This window comes from Rhipicephalus microplus, chromosome X, assembly GCF_043290135.1.
Source record: "Rhipicephalus microplus isolate Deutch F79 chromosome X, USDA_Rmic, whole genome shotgun sequence".
Lineage (NCBI taxonomy): Eukaryota > Metazoa > Arthropoda > Arachnida > Ixodida > Ixodidae > Rhipicephalus > Rhipicephalus microplus.
The window spans coordinates 166,360,080-166,369,979 of NC_134710.1; the positions used below are offsets into that span (position 1 = coordinate 166,360,080).

Sequence of the window (9,900 nt, forward strand, 5' to 3'; positions counted from 1 at the left end):
ACTAGCAGTGCTAGGATTCCCTATCTGATATTAACAAATCAACCAGACTTTGTTGCCGCTATAACCTGTACACCAGGCATTGGTGATCAATCATTACTATCATTTTCATTTAATGCACCCTGTGCTAAAGCAGATAAAAAATAAAACGATACACCACAGTAAGAGAGCAAACTTTTAAACGATTTACAGTGAACTATCAAATCTTCTAGACACATTTTTAAGCAGTTTGAATAACCGTTCAGTGCAGTCTAACTGGAATATATTTGCAGCTGATGCTGATCGACAAATTCTGAAGTATACTCCTTGCCGTACCGTCATATCTAACGCGCGTGTGTCATGGCAGAAAGCTCAGATCAAATGTTTATATAACAAAAAGAAACGTTTTTATCGTGCCGCAAAATGTTTACTGACCAACCACCCCCGGTTTGCTGCCTACAAATCTGCATCATACATCTACATATCTGCAAATAAATTCCCTATAGATAACTTTCTTACAAACGCTTTTCCGTCTGTGTTACAAACTAACGCAAAAAGTTCTGCCGAGTAAATAGGCCGATGTCCGACAACCATATATTCTTGATTGACTCATTCGGTAACGAAATTAGTGAAGGTCATTGCGCTGCTGTTCTTAACAATTTTTTATCGAAATCTTTTCTTTATATAACCACAATAATTTACCTAGCGCAATTTTACACAATTATTCACCCATGTCATCAATGATTATTGGAACCGTTGGAGTTGTACGCCTCATTGAATCACTTAAAAATGACTGGCCTCCTGGTTATGATGGCAATAATACAATTCTTTTTTAAAAGTACTCTTGCTTACGATTCTATTGTACTAATGAAAATTTCCAACAGTCACTGCATACTTCTACTATTCCTAGTCCATGAAAAAATCGGCAAAGTCGTTCTACTCTATAAATCTGGTAATAAACACTGTCCGAGCTTTTATTGTCCCACCTATTTAATTAGTATATTTAGAAAGAAAGTAAATTTTTTGAAATCATATTCATTTTTAACTTCTGCACAACTAGCTTTCGTAAAAAAGGATTGTTGTGAAACACAGTTATTAGCAGTCACTCATCACTTACATCAGATTCTTAAAAAATTATACCATGCCGACTGCAATTTTCTAAGTTTCTCAAGAGCTTTTTACAAGGTTTGCCATAGACTGCTACTTTACAAACTGCACCAACTAAGTCTTGACGCTAACAAACTGTGGATTGAGTGCTTTCTCACTAAGAAAGCCCAATTCGTTACTGCAACAGTTACAATTCTTCTTTTCACGTAGTTCATTCTGGCATTCTGCAAGGATTTGTCATAGGCTGCTTGTTCTTTTTTTATTTATATTAAATACCTCTCATCATTTGTATCATCAAACGTTCGTTTTATTGCTGATGACTGTGTGATTGTTCAAGAAACTACTAACGATAATGACATGAACATATTGCAAGCTGATTTTAACGCTCTATCTAACTGGCGTACGTGAAAAATGGCTCATGAACCACAACACTAAAAAGTGCTAAATCATGTGTTTATCAAAAACCTCTACTACCTCACCTATTTACTGTCATAATAACATTCCTCTTGATTCCTATAACTTTTATAAGTATCCAGGAGTTCACATAACAACTATTCTAAACTGGTCACCTCATACTGAATACATAATAATCAATGCTACCCGAATACTTGGCTATTTACGACGTAGCCTTTTTAATGCTCCATGTCGCTTAAAACAGCAGCTTTATAAAACACTAATACGCTCTAAACCAGAATATGCTACAGCCATGTGCGACCCGACCTATAATAATGTGGTAACTTCTGTTCCACTTGTTTAGAAGAACTCCGTTCGTTTTATATTGTATAATTATAACACAACCAGGAGTATTTCCACCAGGAAAAGTTTTCTTGCACTCCGTTTTTGAACACGTACCATCATCTCTTCCTGCATGACGAACTACTCCTTCACCCTTAGCACATATCCCACCGCTTTGTTCACTATCTTAAAGTAGGCATCCCTTCATGCAACACCAAAACGTTCTTCAATTCATTTTTGCCTCGAACATCAAAAGAGTGGAACAGACTTCCTGGTGAAGTTATCGCTATAAGTGATAACAACTTGTTCCGCGATACATCAGCTAACAATGTATAATAAGGTTTTTTGTTGAATTAGCTGACATGGTATAAATATGTTCTGTGCTGTTTTAGCTAAGGCATATTATTATATAAATGTATTGGAAAATATTGTACTTATAAGAGATCTCTTTTAGCGATCTAACCATATTCACTGCTTTTTGTTCAGTTAAATTTTTTTGTAACAACCCACCCCCCTCTGTAATGCCATTTGACATTGAGGGTAAAATAAATACATAAATATTGTTACTGCATATGTGATTTGGGTATGAGCTGGTGGGTAGCGGGGAACAGGCACATTAGAGAAGAGGACGTTCGGCTATCGAGATAGGCCTCCGGTGTCAAAGATTTCGAGCATTTGAGCTATTCCTGGAATAAACAATCGTGTGTATCTTGCCAGTTAGAGGTCACTTATACTTGATTGCGCTGTGCAGTTCAGCAACTAAATTATTACCTTAACAAAGCTCGACTCAAAGCGTCACTGCTATGCACTTGGTGCAATAAAATTGAAACAATTGAACATTTATTTTTATTCTGCCATCGTTATACTTATCAGAAAAAATATTTTTAGTAGCCCCATTACAAAAGCTAGGAATACAAGTAAATCTACCAGTAATTTTATCACTTGGCGGAACTTCATTTGGTTAGTGCTACAGGGATGTATGCTCCACTGTGTTTGATTACATCAACGCAACTAAAAGATTACCGTGCTAGTGAACCCCAACCTTTTCAGATCTTTAGTTTATCATTCGTAGTTATGTCTATCAAAAACGAGAGATGGTTTGACCGCTTGATCAGCTAACATTTTTTTGGGTAGTATTATTTTTTAAATATTTTTCATATTGGCTTCATTTTCAGTTTAGTTTCAAGTAAGGGTCCTGCCGCCCGGTTCTTGGCCCATCCCCCTCTGTGGGTGAGCGCCATCGATAAGAGTTCATCATCATCATCATCATCTTGCAGCATCGCTGGTAGAGTGTACTAGAACTTTTGAGTGGCGCGACCGAAACGCTTTCCCCTTGCATTCAACATCCCCAACTTGTGGCGAAAGTAGCGGCGGCGCTGCCATCGCCCAATCTTCCCACTTGGTTTACTCGGCTGGCTCGGCGGCATGGCCGGGATCTCGGTTTTAGTCGCGAAATGACGAAGAAGTAGCGTCTAAACCATTGTTACGCGCTAGGTTGCACAACTGGATATCCGCGTGTGCAACAAAGTCGGAAGTTATCACTTTTTAAGGCCCCGAAAGACGAAAAACGACGACTTCTTTGGGAGCGAAACCTCCATCGGCTTGACAAGCCGCTTGACGCCGATTGTGCTGCGTGCGAGTTACATTTCAAACCGCATTTCATTGTGAGAGACTACGTACATGTTATCAATGGTGTTCAAGCCCGAATTCCTAGGGGAACGCCGACACTTGCCCCTGATGCAGTCCCGACGATCTTGCCCAATCTGCCTGCATATTTGACGCTCAAAACTCCGGCTTCGCGGACCCAAACAAAGCTGTGTCATCAGTCTGTGCCGGCTGAGAATGACAACAGAAAACGGCGACGCATTAGCACTCCTGCACAGCTCTTTGTGGATACCAACGGTGCAACTTCTGCAGATGGCGACGAAGCTGACGAGGCAAGCTCAAGTCCCTCGTCTGACGCGGTTGTCACTCTCGGTGACCTTCGTGGTCTTGTCCTACCATCAAAGTCATGGGCGATGCACGAGTTTCCTGGATTTGCCGGCGTGTCGTACGTAGCGTGCTCACTGAATCCTAGCACTCGTGAACATTGCATTCAACGAGCCGCATACTTCACCTGTGCAGACAATGGAATCGTGCAATGTGAAGCGTTCGTGCAAGAGAAACTGATCAGGAAGTCCAGTTTAGTAACTGTTCGAGAAGCCTCAGATGCTCTGCAGCCTGTTGCAAGCGTCCCACTCTGTTGTGGAGCAGCAGAAACTTCATTTTTGCCACCATCGGACCTTACCCACGGTCTACACGCGCAAATGAAGTCAAGATGAAAAATCTTCTACAGTGTCAAAAGCGCACAGAAGCACCTAAAATTGAGTAGGCTATAAATTGCTACAGTGGCGTAAAAAGGATGTCATTTTTCGTGCATATTTTCTTACACTCTTAATTTTTTGACGGTACACCAAGAAGAAAAACAATTTTTCCTAGAAGAGGCTTGTAAGCGAAAGAACGTGCAAATAATGACGCGAAATCTCAAAATAAATCTTTGATCTTGAATCTTTTTGTATTGAACCTGTGATGGTAAATTTAGCACCATTGGGGATCTCGGTGCATAATTCATCGATTTAAGCCAATTCATTGTTGCACTTCAGTGCCCCTTCAAACGATCTTTCGACCACAACATCTTTTTTTTAATGCATTTTGGAAAGACATTAACTCTGTCGTTCTGTTTGCTTTGCTTTATGTTATCTTTTGTATCCTGGCTCTATATTTTACGTTCTTTACAATTGACCTAATTGCAAATGTATTGTGTTATAAATAAGTAAAGCTTGCATTTTATGTTATCAATTATGATTAACATTAGTTACGACTCTGCTTTGCAGTGTTGTTGCGTTTTTTAAATTCTCAAAATCTTCCACTACTATGTTTCACCTAAGACATTCTTTTGCAGTATTACATATTTGCATTTCTGTGGGTCCTAACACAATGAATCTATCCCCATATTTCAAAACCAAAGGGAGGTTTGGAAAAACTCTGCTGTTCTTGAAATAATATCAATAAAGCCTACTTTTTTGTCGTGTGTGCACGCAACCACAAGCAATGAGCCTTTTATTTGAGTTCAGCTTTGGTGTTTTACGTGGAATGGACCAAGAGTTCTTCGTTTTGTGTGCACCATATTCCTTTTTTTTGGGGGGGGGGGCGCTTCCAGTGTGTCCCGGCCAGCTGGTTTCTCGACTAAAATGTGTACACTTTAAAAATTTAAAAAAAAACGCGCTCGTTATATTGTACAATGTGCTATGCTGCTTCGGGCTGCAGTGCGGTCAGCAGCAACTTCAATAACAATAATGTCAAATAACCTTTATTTGCGCGAAAAAGGGGAGATATGTGAATGAGCAAAAAATAGGGAGATCATCTTCACACTAGGCGCGATAGAGAGGTACCAACACGTACGCGGAACGCCTGCCAGCCATCCGCCTGGGAAGATTGGTCGACGCCAGCGCCACCGCATCATTACACGCCAAAACGGCCGCTCCCAGGCAGCTGCTCGCGCCACTCAAAAGCTTCTAGTACACTTTATCGCTGGTGTGCCAGCTCCCAGAGACGCAACATGTTGTCGTTGTCTGAGCAGCTCAGGAGGTATTTGCCACCGGGGTGGAACTTGACACCATGCACCCAGTTGTCGTGGCCCACCAGGGTGAAGACGGCCAGGCCCGTGCTGAGGTCCCACAGCTTGAAGGTTTTGTCCCGCTAGACCAATGCCAGGAAGAGTACAATGCCCTGGGCACGGCCTGCGCCACTGCCAGCCAGCCGCCGGTTGCTGTCTCCGCTGCCGTTGCCTCCCAGGTGCGGGTGGGCGCTCTCGGGTGCCCACGCGATGCACTCCACCACGTGGTCGTGTTCCCGAAGCTCCAGCTTCCACTCCTTGGTGCCCACCACCCGCACACAAACCGCGTGGTCTTTAGAACAGCTGGCCAAGAGGGAGCCATCGGAGTTGACGCTGACCATGCGCCCCCATTCCCGATGGCCTGTGAACGTCTTGACACAGTACCCCGTGGATACCTCCCACAACTTGATGGTCTTGTCTCTCGAACAGGACACCACATGGTCACCACTTGGCAGGAAGGGCACTGACGACACGCTGTGGTCGTGTCCTTGCATTGTACGAATACACTCATATGTCCGGAAATTCCACAATTTGATGATCATGTCTGCTGAACAGGACACTGGAAACTTCCAAGTGTGGCCGAACCACAAGTCTTGCACGGAGTCCATGCGGCACTTTAGCGTTCGTTCGAACTCTCCAGTCTCGTAATCCCAAACCTTGATAGAGGCGTCTTCTGAGGCGGGGACGACCACGCTGTAGACAGGGTTTAAGGCCACCCGGGTGACTGGTGACCGGTGGCCCGTGAGGGCATGCCGCTCGGGAGGCCTGGGAATACACTCTGTAGGGGACTTCTTTTCCCGTGTGGGTGCGCCCGAAATGTACTCTTTTTCGGCCTCTGCCAGTCTACTCTCCAATTCCATCACCTTCTTCTGCCTCCTCATTAAAGACGTACATTTCTTCTCGAGAAAGCCCGCGTACTTCTTGACTATGTCGCCAGGCATGTCTGTCTCCTTCTTGAATGCTTCAAGAGCTTCCAAGAACCCATTGAATTCCATATAATCGGCAACTGCCTTGTTGAGCTCTTCCCTCTGCCTTTGGGACAACACCATTTTCATAGTCCGGGAAGGTGTTGGTGCTGCGTGTAATCCGCGGTTTGCTTCGCTGCTTCCGGTCAATGTGCCTCGCTAGCCGAACGTCCTCTTCTCTAATCTGCCTCTTCCCCGCTACTCACCGGCTCATACCCAAATCACATATGCAGTAACATTATGTAAACAAAAAAACTATAAATTATCTCCCTGAAGGGGAACGTGATTGGATGCAAAGCAGCAGTGGAGCGCCCGGCGTTGAGCCAGTTAGAACGGGCGTCGACGCGGGTGCTGGCCGAACGGTTTGAATTGAAACTCAGTGTAGCGTTTACTCGTGTAAACGTTTGTTTGAAACGCAAAGATATGCACTCTAAGGCAAAATTACCCGAAAAATGAGTAACGGAGCCCAATAGATGCGCGCGATGAACAGATAGACCGTTGAGGAGCAACCACAAAGGGAAACGTTCTGCGTGTAAACCACTTAGTGTGCAAACACGCTCCAAAGGGATGAACCGCCCGGCAAATGTCGTAGTGGTTAGAAGAGAAGAAAGGCACCTAATGTCTGCAGCCGGTCGCGAGTACGGCGCCGTGCTTGCCGCCCCCCCCCCCCCCCCGGGAAATGCAGGCAGTGCGCAAAGCGTTGCCAAGGTCACTATCCGTCCTCTTCCTCTCCTGGCTCAGTCTTTCTCCGTATTTTGCTGGCGACGGTTCGCGTTGCATCACGCTTGGAGTGCTCGACCACGGCCGCGTGGATTCGACGATCTAGGAATTAAGACGTGGTGCTTATGTGTACGCTTTGATGAGCGTGGGCTGCAGCTTTTACGTTTCGCTGCACCCATGAAGTCTGGAGCAGGTCTCGACACGTCACCACGCCACGCTCTATACCTCTGGCTTAGATATAGTCACGACCAACACACGACAGCAACAGTTGGGAAGGCCAACATGATGGCCGAGAAGAGGGCAGGCCTATCAGATCTATACTTCAGTCCGACTCCGGGCAGAAATCAGCGTTGGATTCTTTCGCAAGTAGATTATCACTCTTTATTCTACTCTACTTTTTGCATGTGCGATACTGATCCTGCTTGCCGGCATTGGGCTCGGTCGTGTTGTATATCGCACGCACGAAATGCACCGCGAAGGTCAGCCTGGGCGTCTGCAGTTCGCATGTGCTTTGAGACCGCCTGGAAATGCCGCCATTGCCGTCGGCCTCCCGAGTGCTCGCCTGTCTTCGTCGCCGCGATGAGCTCCGGGCTTAAGATATTGGGCTGAGACCTCGTCGCTGTGTTAGGAGTAGTCGAAAACACGTTGCGGGTTCTCGTAACAAGCTTGGTTGTAGTATTTCGTGCGCTCTAAGTGCACCAGCACGGGCTGGTGGGGATTTCGGCAGCGTCGGAACTCATTGAAATTAGGTCGCCATTGCTACTGGCTTTCCCGTCAGTCGGTCAAAAGTAGCTCTGCGCCATCCGTTGGCCGCGGCGGTGGACTCGCGTTTGCACGCTGCATTCGCTGAAGTTTCTGGAAAGGTCCGCATTACCGTCGATTTCTTCGGCGCTAGCTCAAAACCAGCCCAGCGCTATTCGTGGCGGTGGCCAAGCGTGCGCTCGCTCTCCTGTTCGAAGTTCGCTGGCGGCAGACACTCCGCGTACAGCGCCGTGTTCGGTCTCGCGTTCGCTTGCTCGACCTGAACGACGTCGCTTGCTTAGGACTCGCCGAATTTTTGGCGGCACGGTGTATCGCGGAGTTGTGGCTGCGGCCACCGCTCCTAAGCTGTTGCGCTATGGGGATCGAAATGAGTCTTTGAGGTTGTGTAATATCGCGTTTAAATTATTGGTATGTCATATCTCACGTATGTTTTATTTGACCTTCCACGTATTTCTCATATGCATTCGTATTCATTCCCTGTCACGTGTCACTCACTATTTTACATACTTATTGTACAGCCGTGGGCACACTGAAGGCTGTGTGCGCTGGCATCTGCGATGCCTCTCATCCATCTCTTTCGTCAGAGCAGCTAGAGAAGGACTGCGCGAGATGTGAAGGTAAAGTTATTTGTGTGTCATACTTTACACGCATGTTCTTATATTACCTTGTCAGATGCGTGCATCTTCATCTTCTGTCACGTGTGTCTAACTATTGCTACTATCTTATTGTACGTACAGCCGTGGGAACACAACAGGCAGAAGGCTGCGTGCGCTGGCGTCTGCAATGCCTGTTATCTATCGCTTCCGTCGGAGATGCAACACAAAGAGTGAACAAGATGTGACAAAGAGACTAGACTTGTACACTTCACCAGAAATTCATTTATAAGAATGGAGAAACTTCATATGTATGTAGAAAAATAAAGATTTTGATGTCTCACTATTCTCTTTCGTTCCTGCCGTGACTGCGAAAGCTGTTACACATAGGTAACTAACTACTTTCTCGCGTGTTCTTTTCAGCGCTATTTGTTGCTCACTGCGCAGAAAAACAGGCTAAAAAAGTATTAGGCCTGGCGGAAAATCAACAAAAGAAATGTTTGAACTAAGGATACAAAGTTCATCCGATTGGAGTACTTGAGTAGATCAAACGTTCGTCCGGCGAGGTGCAACTGTGAGGACTAACGGTTGCCCGGTGACGTGTAATTGTGGGGATTGACAGTTGCCCTATAGGGTGCAAGTGTGAGGAATAATATTAGTCCTTTGAGGTGAATTGTAGGACTAATGGTTACTCACTAAGCTGCAAATGTGAGGACTAAATGTTAGTTCTTTGAGCTTGTCAGTGGGGACTAACTGTTAGCCGCGGTGCCGTTATTCTTTAAATATAGACTAATGGTTGTGGCAGCCCCATTAGTTCCCAAAAGGACAAACCACACACACTTTTAACACCCTTTTGCCTTAGAGCGTGGGAGGCGGGACGTCTTGAAGACGCAGCACTCATCTTACTTGGCTCGCGTCTCGTCTGTGTTACTCGCGTGCCTTATGTATTCTCGAACGCGATCGGTGTTCTCGACTATCACCTAGTCGGTGTCGCAGGTCTTTCACTCCGACGCTATCGTTTGCCTTCCCAGGCTCTCGCAGCGTCGTTGTTGACGTCGCCATTCGCGAACGCGATCGGCTTCACTAACCCTCGCAACGCCGGCGGCATCTGCGAAGGGAACGCACACACTAGCGGGAAGCCTGCCACGACGGCGTCCTACCCGTCGGCGTGATCTTGCGGCAAGCAGCGGCGCGCGGTCCACATTGTCGGCGCTGCGAGATTTTCGAGGCGCGTGCACTATAGCGCGCGCGCGCCGGCTCACGGCTTCTTGACGCCGACAGATAGAGAGAGGTGGCGCGGTTAAAATGATGTCCACGTGAGGAATGGGCTCGAGCGCAGCAAGCGGTGGAGAGGGTGAAGTGAGAAAGAGCTGACACAAGGCGAGCG

At 46.1% G+C, this 9,900-nt stretch overlaps 1 pseudogene; it reads right to left on the bottom strand.

Moving 5' to 3' along the window:
* Nucleotides 1-5,382: 5,382 nt before the first annotated feature.
* Nucleotides 5,383-6,528, bottom strand: LOC142777031 (lissencephaly-1 homolog; annotated as a pseudogene).
* Nucleotides 6,529-9,900: the final 3,372 nt, after the last annotated feature.